General features: G+C 38.7%; 1 protein-coding gene and 1 long non-coding RNA gene across 2 annotated transcripts in view; one reads left to right on the top strand and one right to left on the bottom strand.

Moving 5' to 3' along the window:
- Positions 1 to 17,593, bottom strand: part of REXO2 (RNA exonuclease 2) — a 120,777-nt gene that overhangs the window by 14,337 nt on the left and 88,847 nt on the right. The gene's annotated exons all lie outside the window — the stretch shown is intronic.
- LOC145527207 (uncharacterized) lies at positions 1,953 to 9,263 on the top strand. Its single transcript, XR_014069575.1, has 2 exons — positions 1,953 to 3,252; positions 8,257 to 9,263. It is a non-coding gene; the product is annotated as an uncharacterized LOC145527207 (long non-coding RNA).

The raw sequence follows: 17,593 nt of genomic DNA, 5'->3' as shown, positions 1-17,593 counted from the left end.
ACAATAGTGTTTTACACACTTATGGTTGCCAGGGTGAAAAGATGGGGGGATGTGATAATTAGGGAGCTTGGGATGGACATGTACCCACTGCTATATTTAAAATAGATAACCAACAAAGTCCTACTATATCGCACAGGGAACTCTGCTCAATGGTATGTGGCAGCCTGGATGGGAGGGGAGTTTGGGAGAGAAAGGATACATGTACATGTATGGCTGAGTCCCTTTGCTGTCCACCATTGTCACTCCAATATAAAATAAAAAGTTTTAAAAATACAAGAAAAAAGAACAGTGCTGTATTATTCATGCTTGAATCACTAGCACCTAAAACACCATAGGTACTTAGTGTGTGTTGGATGAATAAGTGAGTGAATTAATTCAGCACATAGTACAGTGTAATAATTTAACTCTTGATTATCATTATCAAATTCATCAATACAAAAAACATTGCCGTACTCTCTCTGTACCAAAGGCCTGTGACTGCCAAAGGAATACAAGGTTATCAGAGCACCCAGATAAGCGCTGCCCTGGCTTCTCATGTCTGTACTTGTTCATACTTCCTATTTTTCTACTGTCGTCCCTTTCCTGAAATGTATTTCTACCACCTCTTTTCTTACATAGCCTTTTCTCTACAGCAGTGCTTCTCAAAGGATGTTCTACTGACATACACGTACAGACCGTGTGGCAGAGCGTGGCCTACTTTCTACCACTCCTCATCAAGATACATACAGAAATTAAGAGTAATAAGCATTTGAAACTTTCTAGACGGTTTCACATTGCCATAACGTTCATGCAGATTTTTATTGTGTTTTTAAAAGTCATGGAAGGGACTTTCCTGGTGGTCTAGTGGTTAAGAGTCTGCCTTGCAATGTGAGCGATGTGAGTTTGATCCTTAAGATCCCACACGCCATGAAGCAGCTAAGCCTGTGGACCACAAAACTAGAGCCCACATGCCACAGCTACTGAACCCACCCTCTCTGGAGCCCACGAGCCACAAGTAGAGAGTCCATGTGCCCCAACAGCAAGATCCTGCATGCTGCAACGAAGATGCTGCTGCCGCAACTAAGACCCAACACAGTCTAATTAATTAATTATAAACAAATGAATCTTTTAAGTCATGGTAAACGACAGTTTGGAAATAAACAAATAATTTGTCCTTCACCACAGGTAGTTTGAGAGGATTTACACCAAGGCTGTTTGCTAAATAAATATCACTTGTGATCTTTGAAACCAAATCTTAGAAATTGGCATGTGGTTTAGGCACCCAGGCATAGAAAGAGAGTTGAAGTAATAATAGTCACATGACAAAACTGAAGGTGCTAAGGTAGGAAGGACCTACTTAGAAGAAAAGTGAACTACACTCCCCCTTCACTAACCTACAGAGCAAATAATCCTTCCCCTTTTATTCGGTCCTTCTAAAACTGGTAGAAATATCTCAACCATCCATCAGCTTTCTGCATGGTGTCCATAGACAGTATGTTCTCTAATTTGGGGTTGTTTTAAGACTCAGGTTTTCGGGGGACTTCCCTGGCAGTCCAGTGGCCAAGACTCCATGCTTCCACTGCAGGGGCAGAGGTTCAATCCTTGGTTGGGGAACTAGTTCCTGCAGGGCACAGCGCAGCCAAAGGAAAAAAAAATACCCCATGTTTTCAGAGGAAAGTCTACTCACGCAGTAGAACCATTTTTACACTATGACCACAAGGACCTTAGCTGTCTTAGGACTAAGAGATTTCCATTCTCAAGGGTGTCTGGTCATGAATGAGGAGAGAAACAGTAATCTCAAAGAATTTCTGGGAAAACACCCAGTTAGCAGAGCCTGTGGAATTATACTGCCATCTATGTGTGACATTGTCTGGATGGAAAACATACGATTATGCCACAGAAATTCAGAATATGGGAGAGATCAATGTGGTCTCAGGTTATTCTGGAAAGATTTTTGAGGAGATGGGTCCTAAGTTGGGACTGTGTGACTATAGAGTTTGGATGGGTGCAGGACAAGCCACCCAGGTGGGAAGCTGGATACATCATAAACCAAGTCAGAAAAACAGGAAGATTTTTTTTATTGTCTTTGAATATGCATGTATCCTTACAAGGCATTTTGTGTGTATGTTTTTCATTTATATAAATAGTTTTGTAATAAAGATTTGCAATATTTCTTACTTTGTTCACTTGGCACTGATTTTAAAACACCCCATCTAATTTTGTAAAACTACACATACAGATATACAAGCAACTGAAAAAAATTCTGTGCATGATTCTTTGTAGACCTAAGAAGTCCTCTCCGATATGCCCAAGCTGAATTGATTGAACTTAGGACATAGGTATACGTAATTTCAAATAGAAACAAAAACTACTGTCGCGTTGCCTTCAAAAATGATTCTATGCATTTGTATTTCCATCAGCAGTATTACATAGTACATATGTAACAGAATTACATATAAAAATGCAATACATATTATGACTCAGCTGGGTGTAAGCCAGCAAGGCAGTGTTGTTTATCTTTAAAAATATTTAAAGATGAAGGAGAAAAATTATATAACTGCAATAAATCATAAAAAGCCTTCGACATCTACTCAACTTCTATTAATGACAAAAAAAACACTTAGCAAACTGATTTTTAGAAGAGAGCTTCCTTAATCTAATAGAAGGCATTAAAAAAACAGCAAATGAACATCATACATTCAATCAACACAGTGAAATACTAAAATTAACAATGGGAACAAATCAAAGCTGTCCAATATGGTCACTTCTAATCATCTTTGTTCTCAATATAGAGCTGACACAAAAACACTATAAAAATAATAAAGCACAGTAGGTGGCAGGGAGGGGAACAGGTTGACTGGGAAATGGCACAAGGGAATTTGGGGGTTAATGGTAAAATTCTATATATTGATTCTATACAGGTGGATATATGTGTTAATACTCTTAAAGCTATACATTTAAAATGCATGTACTCTTATTGTTTACAACAAATCATACTTCCATAAAGTTTAAGGAAAAAAATGTTACAAATTCATAAGAAAGACCTCAGAAATAACTGTACCAGGCAGCTATAATAATGATGAAAAAAAGACTAAAAATTAAAAAAAATACTTAACAGTAGATGTAGACTAGCTAAGCTGCTGAGAAAACACAAAAGAACTTTGCAATATACAATGACTTCCCTTGTGGCTCAGCTGGTAAAGAATCCACCTGCAATGTGAGAGACCTGGATTCGATCCCTGGGTTGGGAAGATCCCCTGGAGAAGGGAAAGGGTACCCATTCCAGTACTTTGGCCTAGGGAATTCCATGGATTGTATAGTCCATGGGGTCACAAAGAGTTGGACACAACTGAGCAACTTTCACTTTCACTTTCAGACAAGATAGAGGTTAATTTCTCTCTCATGTGTTAAGTTGCTTCAGTCATTTCCAACTCTGTGCAGTCCTATGGACTGTAGCCCACCAGGCTCCTCTGTGCATGGGATTCTCCAGGCAAGAATACTGAAGTGCGTTGCCATGCCCTTCTCTAGGGGATCTTCCCAACCCAAGGATTGAACCCCAGTCTCTTAAGTCCCCTGAGTTGGCAGGCTGGTTCCTTACCACTAGCGCCAGCTGGGAAGCCCTCTCTCTCATGTGACTGGGTTCTATTCCTTACAATTATGCAGGAAGCCGGGCATCCATCATGGAAGCTCTGCCATCCTCTGCCAGTGTTCACAATGTGGGGTCGAGGGACCCTCAAATGGACCTATGGACAGAATTTAGGAAGTCTGTGAACTTGAATGGCAAAAAAATTACACCTTTATGTTCACATGAGGTTTAGTAATCTCCTCAATTATGAATAGTGACAACAAATCACAGCAGCATTAACAGTTCCTGTGGCTCAATTAACACTACCTGTGGCTCAATAGCCAGTTGAAATCATGTATTTTCATATCACAATACAGTCATTAACGAATCTGGAAATATCACTCATACTTAACATCACTTAAAGTTATTATAAAATATTAGACCTGGCTGCTGAGCAACTGAACAACAACAACAAAAGACCAGCTTAAAAAAAAAAAAATGATAGAGAGAGAGAATAAATTGTTGTTGCTTAGTGGCTAAGTCATGTCCAAACTCTTTTCGATCCCATAGATGATAGCCTACCCGGCTCCTCAGTCCATGGGATTTCCCAGGCAAGTACACCGGAGTGGGTCGTCATTTCCTCCTCCAGGGGATCTTTGTGACCCAGGGATCGAACCCCCATCTCCTGCATTGGTAGGCAGATTCTTTACCACTTCACCACCTGGGAAGCCCCACAAAACAAATTAGGTTATTTCAAATATTGATAACTATACTTTGACATAATTATTTTTTGTTTTAAGTCTACATAAGTCTACATAATTACATTTTCAGCTCTCCCAGAAATGAAATCTTAAGCCCATCAATCAGGAACCACCTGATTAGCACTGGTTAGGTAATATGCTTGGTAGACCCTGCCACCCCTAAAGAAAAGTAACCTTGCAATAACCAACCTGATTTTTTTGCCTAGTATAACTTTCTCTGTTCTTACTCCCTTCTGTCTGAAAATTTCATTCGTTACTGCTGCTGCTGCTGCTAAGTTACTTCAGTCGTGTCCGACTCTGTGCGACCCCACAGATGGCAGCCCACCAGGCTCCTCTGTCCCTGGGATTCTCCAAGCAAGAACACTGGAGTGGGCTGCCATTTCCGTCTCCAGTGCATGCATATGCTAAGTCAATTCAGTCGTGTCCGACTCCTGTGCGACCCTATGGACAGCAGCCCACCAGGCTCCTCTGTCCACAGGATTCTCTAGGCAAGAATACAGCTCCTCAGAATTTCTATCTGCTAGATTGGATGTTCTCAACTCACAATTTTTGCTCAAATAAAATCTTAAAATTTGTAATATGCCTCCTTTATCTTTCAACAGTTCTAGTGTCAGAAGAGGGAACCAAAGGAGACCCCTCAATGGCCTCCAAGAGCAAGGAGCAGCTAGACAAAGGCAAAGGTATCCATTGAGACCCTGGGGTTCATTACTTTCCTGCTGCCTCTGAAAGTGGAGGGTGACATACCAAAAATTAGCATCCTAGCTCCCTGGCTTCTGTATGATGAATTTTTAGACTTTTTTGAGCATTTCCTCTTCCAGACTGGGTCCAAAAACTGACAAGAGTTAAACTAGGTCTGATTTAAAAACTGGACTAGGTATGGGGTCAGATTGGGTTCAACTTAAACTAGATTGAGCCCTGTGTGAAGCCTCAGGTGAATAATATTTTGTTTTAAGGTTGATCAGGTTAACCCTACCAAGGATAATCTTGAATTACAGTGGCAACCATGGAAAACTTTTAATCTACATAAGTTTATTTATCAAGTACCCTAGATAAAAGGGGTCTCAGACAAGCAGTAAGCATAAAAAGGTAGAGGTGAAATTAGTTTTCCTCCTCCACAGTTTCTGATGGCCAGGATGAGACCTGCTGGAACACCCCACTCACTCTAGAGCCTGCAGACGGATAGGAAAACTGGCAGAAGCCAGCAAAGGATGAGAATTCTTCCCATAGTTAGCTCTCCCAGATTTCTATCTGTGGTGCCTGGTCGAGAGAAACATAAATTTTCACACTGTTCCTTTCCTTCCAAATTCAGATTGGAGGCAAAAAACATTTGTAATAATTAGATCTTTAGGGACTTCCCTGGTAGTCTGGTGGTTAGGACCTTGCCTTCCAACACAGGGGGTTGCAAGTTTGATCCCTGGTCAGGGAGCTAAACCCCACTCCAGTACTCTTGCCTGGAAAATCCCATGGACGGAAGAGCCTGGTATGCTGCAGTCCATGGGGTCGCACAGAGTCGGACATGACTGAAGTGACTTAGCAGTAGCAGCAGGGAGCTAAGACCCCACATGTCTTGCAGCCAAAAAGCCAAAACATAAAAGAGAAGCAATACTGAAACAAATTCAATAAAGATTTTTTAAAAGGTCCACATTAAAAAAAAACTTAGAAAAAAAAAAAGAATTATATCTTTGGATTGTGGCTCATTAATTTAATTTCCTAAAGGAAATCAACCCTGAGTATTCTTTGGAAGGACTGTTGCTAAAGCTGAAGCTCCAATACTTTGGCCACCTGATGTGAAGAACTGACTCGTTTACAAAGCCAACTGGTAAAGACCCTGACACTGGGGAAAACTGAAGGCAAAAGAAGAAGGGGGAAGCAGAAGATGAGATGGTTAGACAGCATCATGGACTCAATGGGCATGAATTTGAGCAAACTCTGGGAGGCGGTGGAAGACAGAGGAGCCAGGCATGCCACAGTCCTTGGGGTCACAAAGCGTCGGACATGACTTAGCAACTGAACAATTTGTTCACTGTCTATTCTTTCTCTTCCAGGAACAGCTTGAGCCTTCATATCTGCTTTGTGTCATGAGCACCTGTCCTGTCCCTTGTTTTGTGTCCTGAGAATCTAGCTTAGCAACTGTCTGATTGGGGCCCAAAAAATACGGCCAGACAGAATTGTGGCTCACACTCCACTGAATAGATACGACTGGACAGAAACATGGGTTTGCATTAGAGCTAGGGTCCAACCAACTGCTGCCAGCTCTCAGGGCAGTTGTCTAAGTCTTTCTTTCTCTTGGTTATCTTTGGATATTGGGAAAGTAGTATCTTGCACCCTCTTTGGGGACACCGCTTACATTCGTGGAGTTGCTCAGTACTGTCAGGAGTATTTACTATTTGTCTTGACTGAAATCTGACAAGTTATTTGAAAGAATTTTTTAAAGTAGCTTTATGGTCAGAAGTTGGCCAAATTAAAGGCTGATATTCAGAACCTAAGAGGAACTTTCCGTTTAGGCCATGTCCCTAAGCTAAAATGAAACTACATGCCCAGAAAGAAAGAAAAACATTCTGAACCCTTTGTGGGAGGACTTACTGAAATACTCCAAAGACAAACACCTCTAAATCTAGAACACAGGAATCTTTTCACTTCTTTCTTAGCATATTATTTGCCAAGGATTTTTGCAGAAACTAATCTCTGTGGCTAACAATTTGCTACATAAGTGAATATTGAAATGTCTCTGATGAATAAGGTTCAGGTAGCAAAAGATGTGTTAACATGTCTCTGGTCAATAATGAGCTCATAAAGACCTTCTCTGAGATAAAGAATTAAACTGAAGATAATGTTCTTATATGGGTAGGTTACCACCTTGATATCACTCAGTTTTCAACCCAAATCTTTGAGGAATTTAAAACAACTGTCCAACAAATTGAGGACAACTTGTACAACTTGTCCTACAAATTGAGACTTTACAAGAACAAAAAAATTCATCTATCCTTTTTACCAATCCCCAAACCTCCCCTACTCATCTCAAAAGGCTTGTAGGTATTGAAAAACCTCTGCCTTTAGGAAACCAAAGTCCTTCTAGGAGGAACTTGTTTTCTTTCTCTGTTCCCTTGAGATATAAATATTCTACTCTGTCTTCTCTAAGAACTGAGGGTCATCTCTTTAAAATGCAAACTTCAGGGAGGTCATTCTTATCAGAAAGGGAAAAAAGAGGGGAAAAAAGGCTATTTGTAAACTAAGTAAATGAAAAATCTTAAAAATCTTCACTACAAATGTTAGCAAAAAGTCTAAGCCTCTTGAACAAGTAATCTGAATTATTCCATCTGCCAGATACACATTTGGGATCTGTCTTTTTATAGACTAAAGTTTATAAAAATTTTGCATTATCATATCTGACTCATGGCTAAAAGTTTAAAATGAAAGTGATACTGTGCAGGGCTCCTTGGGCCTCCTGGGCACAGAGGCTTTCTGTGTCCTCCCATTACAGGAAACAGCCTTCACTCAGCCTCCATGACCTTCCCTGATTTCCAATCGGCAGATTCAAGCAGTTGTTAACTAGGGAGGGGATGGGATACGAGACCAGGGAGAAACAGGCAAGAGCAGCCTTGGGGCAAGGTCCTATTTCCCCATCAATGTATACACACAATATCTTTGAGCTACTTTCCAGAAACTGAAAGCCCCTCCAGGTGGGAGAAGCCAATGATTAATGATGGCACGCTGCCCAAAATCATGTAGACCCCAGATCAGTTAGACCTGAAAGCTGATGATTCTGACTCCTACTTACCTCACCACCAACCCATCAGAAGAATGTCCAGGAGCTGATCATACCCTCTTTAAACAACTACTATTAATATAAATATTATAGCTCTCATAGCTCAGTTGGTAAAGAATCCATCTGAAATGCAGGAGACCCCAGTTCAATTCCTGGGTTGGGAAGATCCGCTGGAGAAGGGATAGGCTACTCACTCTAGTATTCTTGGGCTTCTCTTGTGGCTCAGCTGGTAGAGAATCCGCCTGCAATGTGGGAGGCCTGGGTGTGATCCCTGGGTTGGGAAGATCCCCTGGAGAAGCAAAAGGCTACCCACTCCAGTATTCTGGCCTTGGACTGTATAGTCCATGGGGTCACAAAGAGTTGGACACAACTGAACAACTTTCACTTTCATTAATATAAAACTTCTCACTGTTTTCCCTAAGTTGGGACACATAGTTTTGAGGGCGTTAGCCTGTTGTGTCCCCCTTTGCCTGGTCTCACATCCCCTTTCTCACATACCATTTTCTACTCACCCAAAACTCTGTCTCTGAGATTTGATTCAGCACTAGTGTACAGAGAAGCTGAGCTTTTGGCATCAAAAGCTGTAAGATCTCTGTTGGAATCTGTCTGTATGTTTACGTATGTCTATGTATACATATTATAGACATGTGATACTGTTTCTACTCTGGGATGTATTGCCAAACTTAATTTGTAAAGAGCTCTATTTAATTGACTTAAATTAAGTATACTCTCAGGAATATACAAACTAGAATGTTTTTCAAGTTCACAGGATCTAGGATAATCTTTAGTAAATAAAAGCTAGTTTAAGTGTTGGTTCAATTAAAATAGGACTATCTTTAGAGTTGTCAGTGTTCAAATATAATGCAGACATATAACTTTTATTCTACGTAAGTTTACTGAAAGCTAAATAAGCTCACATTATCTCTGTTGCATAATTTGCCAGCAAGAAAGATAACTTACGCTGATAGTTAGCATTTAACGTCTCATAAGGCTTGTATGAGTAATTTAAACATCACTGTCAAGAATAAGTAAGTTAAAAAGATATAAGAAAGGGAAAACTTTATAAATGAACTTTTCAACAGTAATTATGCTTTATGATAAGTCTACATAAGAATGGTTTCTAAATCATTTTAAAAACTTGAAATCTTAAAGTTATATTAATTTAAATTCAACGATGGCTATTCATTGAATAGCTGGATCATTTTCAACTAAGATAAAATACTGAAATATTAATTACTGAACATAGGTTTATTCATTTTGGCTTCATTTTATAGAGGAACTAAAGATATTTGAGCTTATTAGCAAACATGCTTTTGAGACATTAAAAAATTTACTATAAGGAAGAATATACTTCTAGAAATTATTAAATGTATCTATAAATTTGTCAATCAATAGAGTGCTAGTGTAACAGACAGTCCATAATTGCTAACTTCTTAGTTTCCAAGAGGACTTAAAGATTCTAAGGATTAAGAATTCTAATCGGGGGAGATTAAGATGGCAGAATAGGAGGATGTGGGGTTCACCTCCCCCCCACAGACACATCAAAAATACCTCTACACATGGAGCAGTTCTCACTGAAAGCAAACTGGAGACTGGCAGAAAGAGTCTTGAACAATCAAGGCTGTAAGAAAGATCCATGTGGAGTCAGGTAGGGAGGGAAGAGAAGTGATCAAGTTGGACCAGCACCCCTGGTAGAGGACACAGGTGAGGAGTGGGGTTACATAAGTTCAAAGATGCCCCCTGGGAGGAAGCAAGTAGAGCCACATATCGGGCGACCCAGACCTAGGGTCTGACACCAGGAAGACGAGTCCCCTTAGCTGGTCTGAAAACCAGTGGGACAAACGGGAGGACTGTAAGAAACCTAGACTGTTCATAAAGAGCACACATGCATACACTTGCTTACTCCTGAAACTAGGAGGAGGAAGCAGGCTGAAACTGCCCGGGATTCTGGCCAATGTCCAGCCATCACCCCAGTGTGAGCCCCAGCCTGAGATGAGCACCCATTCTAGCCATTCTTGCCCTCTGGCAAAGCTCCACGGTAGAGTGGGGCTGCAGCAGCTGAGGAGAGTGTGAAGAACAGAGCCCGCACAGACCCAGAATGCCATCTGAATGGGGCAGGGGTGGCCACTGCTGGCACTTGTGGAGGCAGTACATATGAAGCTGTGCAGAACTCTGACCAGGGCCAGGAGTACCACAGCCCATGCCCCTACCTACACCAGCTGACTGCAATATCCCCTCACCTCTAGGGCAAGGGTGCTGAGAGTGGGAAGCACACCCTTAGAGGGAATAGAGTCAGCTCACACACCCAACCCTGAAAGCTTCTGCTCTAGCATCTAGAGACGAGACCACACACACAATAAGGAGGTGGTGGCCATGGAGCAGAGGAGAAACCCTGACTCACCAGGGCTCTGGCTCTAGCCCTTCCGTCTTTAGCCCCACCTCCTACCAAGGTGATAGCTGCCAGCAAACCCTGGGGGAAAACATGATTCATGCTTATGTCAAATCCAGCTCTCTGATCAAAGCCACTGGGAACAGACAGACTGTATAAGGTTACTTCCACAAAAGAACACTGCTTCAAGATCAAAATAGTTAACTGGTTCACCTAATTTCATAGAGATAAAGAAAGATAAGCAAAACAAGGAATGAGAAGACAAAGAATTTGTTTCAAATGAAAGAACAAGAGAAACTACTTAAAAAAAAAAAACAAACTAATGAAACAGGGACTTCCCTGGCGATACAGTGGATAAGAATCTGCCTGCCAGTGTAGGAGACACAGGTTCAATCCCTGGTCCCAGAAGATTCCACATGCTGTGGGCATCTAAGCCTGGGCAAGACAACTACTGAGCCCAAAGGCCACACCTACTGAAGCCTGTGCGCCTAGAGCCTGTGCTCCGCAACAAGAGAAGACACCACATAAAGAAGCCTGTGCACTGCGACAAAGACCCAGTGCAACTAAAAATGTTTTTAAAAAGTAAATAAATAAACATTTTTTAAAATATTTTTTAAAAATACAGGGAACAATGAAAAAAACTAATGAAACAGAAATAAATAATTCACCAAATAAAGAGGCCAACGAGTTAGTAATTAAAACACTAAGATAATTAGAGAATAAATGAGCACCAAACTGTAACAAGGAATTGGAAAACATTAAGAAAAAAGAACCAATCAAACTTGAAGAGTACAATAACTTAAATGAAAACACACACACACACACTACAAGCAATTAACAGCAGGTGATACAGAAGAATGCATAAGTGACCTGGAAGGCAGAATAATGGAAATAGCCCAATCAGAACAAGAAGAAAAGAACAAATTAAGAAAATGAGAACAGTTTAAGGAACTTGTGGTACAACACCAAGAATGTTAACATTGGTATTTTAACGGGCCCAGAAAGAAGAGAGAGGAAAAAGGATCAAAAATGTATTTGATGAAATTATGGCTGAAAACTTCCAAAATGCGAAGAGAGAAACATATCCAGGTACAGGAAGCACAGAGGGTCCCAAACAAGACAAACCCAAACAGACTCACAAAAAGGCATATAATTAAAACAGGAGTTAAAAATAGAGAATTCTAAAGGCAGTAAGAGAAAAGCATACAATCGCATACAAAGGAAGCCCCATACAGCTATCAGCTGATTTTTCTGTAGAAACATTGTAGGCCAAAAGGGAATGCCAGGATATATTCAAAGTACTAACAGGGGAAAACCTGCAGCCTAAGATACTCTACCCAGGCATATTATTATTTAGAACTGAAAGAGAAAACTTCTCAGACAAGGAAAAACTTAGAGTTCTTCAATACTTAAGCTATCCTCAGAGAAATGTTAAAGGGTCATCTCTAAGTGGGAAAGAAAAGGCTACAACTAGAAGTTAAGAATCTATAGGAAAGAAAAATCCCACTAGTAAAGACACATATACAGTAAAGGTTGTGGGTCAACCACTTAAATAAGCTAGTACAAAGGGTAAAAGACAAAAATTTATAAAATCAACTATAACTACAAGAGTTAAGGGGTAAACACGAAGCTTAAAATATGACATCAAAAACACAAAATGTTGTGGGAAGTAAAAACTGTAGATCTTCTACAATGTGCTTGAACTTAAATGACTCAGTTTTAAATTAGTAGGTAAAGCTATAGCAAAGGGAAGCAAAGGGAAGTCGCTCAGTCATGTCCGACTCTTTGCGACCCCGTGGACTGTAGCCTACCAGGCTCCTCTGTCCATGGGATTCTCCAGGCAAGAATACTGGAGTGGTTTGCCATTTCCTTCTCCAGGGGATCTTCCTGACCCATGGATCGAACCCAGGTCTCCCTCATTGCAGGCAGACGCTTTAACCTCTGAGCCACCAGGGAAGTCTATAGGTCAACACATATTAAACCCCATGCTAACCACAAATCAAAAATCTACCATAGGACATCCCTGGTGGTCCTGTGGTTAAGAATCTGCCTGCCAATGCAGGGGACACAGGTTTGATCCCTGATTCAGGAAGATTTCACATGCCACAGAGCAACTAAACCTGTATACCACAGCGACTGAGCCCACAGTCTAGAGCCCGTGCTCCACAATGAGAAGTCTGAGCACCACAAGTAGGGAGCAGCCTTCTTGGGTAACAACTAGAGAAAGCCCAAGCACAGCAATGAAGACCCAGTGCAGCCAAAAATTAATTAATTTATTGCTTCTTTAAAAACCCGTAATAAATACACAAATACTAGAGGGAAAGAAACACACTCATAGCACTACAGAAAATCAGCAAACTACCAAGGAAGAAATTAAAAGAAGAAGAAAAGAACACAGGAGAACTACAAGAACAACCAGAAAAAAGCAACAAAATGGGAGTAAGTACATACCTATCAATAATCACTTTAAATGTCAATGGACTACAATCAAGAGAGATAAGGTGGCTGATTGGACAGAAAAAAAGAAAAACACAAGACCCAGCCGTATTCTGCTTGGAAGAAACTCACTTCAGTGAAACAGACTGAAAGCATGAGGATGGGGAAAGACATGTCATGCAAATGGAAACAACAAAGCAGGGGTAGCAATATCTGTATCAGACAAAATAGACTTTACAAAGAAAGGCTATAAAAAAAGATAAAGAGGGAATTATATAATGATAAAGGCATCAACCCAAGAAGAAGATACTACACTCATTAATATATATGCACCTAACATAGGATTACCTAAATATACAAAGCAAATATTAACAGACATAATGAAAAAATGACAAAAATACAATAATAGTAGGGGACTTTAATGCCCCACTTACATCAATGGACAGATCATCCAAGAGAAAGTCAAGAGGCAAACAGCAGTCTTAAATGACACATTTGCAACTATAGGGGATGAAGCTAGAAATTAGTTATAGGAAGAAAAGTGGGGAAAACACAACATTGGGAGACTGAACAACATGCTCCTTAAAACTAATGGATCAATGAAGAATCAAAATAGGAGTCAGAAAATATCTTGAGACAAATTAAAATAAAAGCACAACTTTTCAAATTCTATGGGATGCAGAAAAAGCAGTTCAATGAGGGAAGTTGATAGTGATACAGGCCTACATCAAGAAACAAGAAAAATCTCAAACAACCAAACCAAATCTAAAGTAATTCAAAAAGGGAAAACAAATGAAGCCCAAATCCAAAAAAGGGAAAGAAATAATAAAGAGGGGAAATAAATAAGACAGAAACCAACAACATAAAAGAGAACATCAAAGAAACCAAGAGTTGATTTTTTTGAAAACATAAAAAAATGATAAAAATGATAAACCTTTACTCAGATTCATTAAGAAAAAAAGAGAGAAGACCCCAAAAAAAAAACAAAATAAGAAGAAAAAGAGAATAAATAACAACCAATATCACAGACATACAATCCTAAGAGAATACGAAGTTATTTGTCAATAAGTTGGAAAACCTAGGAAAAATTGACAAGTTTCTAGAAACATACAACCTTCAAGATTGAATCAGGAAGAAACAGACAATCTGAACAGACTGATCACTAACAGTCAAATTGAATTTTTAATTTAAAAAAAAAACAAAAAACACCTCCCAGAAAACAAAAGTTCAGGACCAGACAGCTTCACAGAGGAATTTTACCAAACATATAAAGGAAACATCATACCTATGCTTCTCAAACAAGTCCATAAATTTGAAGGGGAAGGAAACACTCCCAATACATTCAACAAAGCCACTATTACCCTGATGTCAAAACCAGGCAAAGACCCTACAAAAAAGAAAATTACAGGCCAACATCTTTGATGCATAATGGATGCAAAAATCCTGATCAAAATATTAACAAACCAAATTCAATAATATATAAAAAAGATAATACAACATGATCAAATGGGATATATTCCAAGGATTCAAGATATAACAAATCAGTGTAACATACCACATTAACAAATGGAAGCATAAAAATTCTATGATCATCTCAAAAGATGCAGAAAAAGCATTAGAAAAAATTCAGCATCCATTCATGATAAAAACTCTCACCATAGTTGGAATAGAAGGAACATATCTCACCATAATAAAGGACATTTATGACAAACCCACAGCTAACATTATATTCAGTGGTGAAAAGCTTCAACGTGTCCTCTAAATGAGGAATAAGATAAGAATGCTTCCCACCTATATTTAACAGAATATTGAAAGTCCTAGCCAGAGTAATCAAACAAGAAAAGGAAATAAAAGACATTGGGAAGGGAAGAAGTAAAACTACCACTTGCAGATGACATAATACAATATACAGAAAACGTAAAGTCTCTACCAAAAAACTATTAGAACTGATAAATGAATTCAGTAAAATTACAGGATACAAGGTTAGTTAATATATAGAAATCTGTATACAGTAATACTGAACTACAGAAAGAAAATTCAATAAAACAATCCCATTTACAATTGCTTTGAAAAAACTAAAATCCTTAGGAATAAACTTAACCAAGGAGGTGAAAGACCTACATTCTGAAAAACTATGACATAGATGAGGGAAATTGAAGACAATACAAATAAATGGAAATATATCCCATGGATTAGAAATGGAAATATATCTTCATGGATTAGAAGAATTAATATTGTTAAAAAGGCCATACTACCCAAAGCAATCTACAGATTTAATGCAACCCATATCAAAATATAGGCTTCCCTTGTGGCTCAGCTGGTAAAAATGTGCCTGCAATGAGGGAGACCTGGGTTCAATCTCTGGGTTGGGAAGATCCCCTGGAGAAGAGAAAGGCTACCCACTCCAGTATTCTGACCTGGAGAATTCCATGCACAGTATAGTCCATGGGGTCACAAAGAGTCAGACACAACTGAGTGACTTTCACTATCAAAATACCCAGACATTTTTCACAGAACTAGAACAAATAGTCCTAAAATTTATATGTAACCACAAAAGACCCAGAATTGCCAAAGCAATCTAGAGAAAAAAGAAAAAAGCTGGAGTTATCACACTGGCTTCAGATTATACTACAAAGCTACAGTCATCAAAACAGTATGGTACTGGCACAAAAACAGACATATAGATCAATGGAACAAAATAGAGAGCCCATAAATAAACCCACACAGCAATGACCAGGTAGTCTAAAACAAAGGGGAAAATAATATATAATGGAGAAAATACAATCTCTTCAATAAGTGGTGCTGGAAAAACTGGACAACCATGTGAAAATGAATAAAATTAGACCATTTTTCACACCATATACAAAAATAAACTCAAAATGGACTAAAGACCTAAATACAAGACAAGTAACCAAAAAATTCCTAGAAGAAAACATGGGCAGAACACTCTTTGACATAAGAACAGTATTTTTTTTTTGATCTGTCCCCTATGGCAAAGGAAACAAAAGCAAACACAAACAGAACTAATTAAACTTAAAAGCAAAGGACACCACTGACAAAACCAAAAGACAATCTACTGCATGGGAGCAAATATTTACAAAGATATGAGTGATAAGGGGTTAATATCCAAAATATATAAACAGCTAATACAACTCAATATTTTTTTAAAAAACCTTTTTTAAATGGACAAAAGACGTAAACAGATATTATTCCAAAGAAGACTCATGGATGGCCAACAGGCACATGAAAAGATGCTCAATACCACTAATCATCAAAGAAATGGAGATCAAAACCATGACGAAATATCTCCTCACACGTATCAGATTGGCTATCATAAAAATGTCTACAAATAACAAATGCTGGTGAGGATTTAAGAAATGAGAACTCTAGTACACTGTTAGTGGGAATGTAAATTGGTGCATCCACTATGAAAAACAGTACAGAGGTTCCTTAAAAAACTAATATAGAGTTACCATACAATCCAGCAACTCCACTCTTTAGCATATATCTTGAGAAAATTCTGATTAGAAAATGTTCATACCAACACTATTTGCAATAGCCAAAACATAGAAGTAAACCAAGCACCCATCAACAGATGAATGGATTAAGAAGAGGTGGAATATAAGTACACAATAGAGTATTACTCAGATATAAAAAAGAAGAGAATATTGCCACTTGCAGCAACATGGATGACATAGAGATTATTATACTTAGTGAGGTAAGTCAGATAAAGACAAATTAATATGATCTCACTCATATGTTGTATCTAAAAAATAATACAAGCAAATCTATACACAAAACAGAAACAGACTTATAGACATATTATAGAACATAAACTATGGTTACCAAAAGGGAAAGAGGGATGGTGGAGGGATAAATTAGGAGTATGGTGTTAACAGATATAGATCAAATAGATAAGACACAAAGATTTATTGCACGTGCCGTGTGCTCAGTTGTGTCTGACTCTTTGCAGCTCCATGAACTATATATAGCCTGCCAGGCTCCTCTGGCCATGGGATTTCCTATACAAGAATACTGGAGTGGATTGCCATTTCCTCCTCCAAGAGTCTTCCCAATCCAGGGATTGAACCTGTCTCTCCTGTGCCTCCTGCATTGCTGGTGGATTCTTTACCCACTGAGCCACTGGGGAAGCCCCATTGTATAGCATAGGGAACATTATTCAATATAATGTAATAACCTATAGTGGAAAATAATCAGAAGTACATATATATGGATATAACCTAATCATTTTACTGTACACCTGAAACTAATACAATATCGTAAGTCAATTATAATTCATTTGAAAAGAAACACATAGAATTTTAAATTATTTGTGGGAAAATTAACAAATTTACAATATTAAGCTCTAATACTTTTAACAATGTTAAAGTTTTTCACTCAAGGTCTTTAAAAATGTTCTTCAAAAGAGTTTTCAAAATGCCTTCATCACAGGCAGAGATTATCTTCTATTGTATTTTCTGATGATTATCACTGTTATAGACAAATCCTATTTTTACAAGTTTATTTTGTATCCAGCTCCTTGTTGACTCTTTTAATACTAATAATTTTCTAACTCTGGTGGGTAATTTTTTGGTGGACAATAACAACATCTGCAAAAAATAAAATTAAAAAGAGAAGAAAAATGAAAAATAAGACAGTTTGCTTCTTTCCTTGCAAGTCTCATACACTTAATTATT

The sequence above is a fragment of the Giraffa tippelskirchi genome, chromosome 11, assembly GCF_054371585.1.
Source record: "Giraffa tippelskirchi isolate mGirTip1 chromosome 11, T2T-mGirTip1v1.2.pri, whole genome shotgun sequence".
Lineage (NCBI taxonomy): Eukaryota > Metazoa > Chordata > Mammalia > Artiodactyla > Giraffidae > Giraffa > Giraffa tippelskirchi.
Note: the sequence above shows the minus strand (reverse complement) of the source record. Positions and strands in the feature narration are given on the sequence as shown.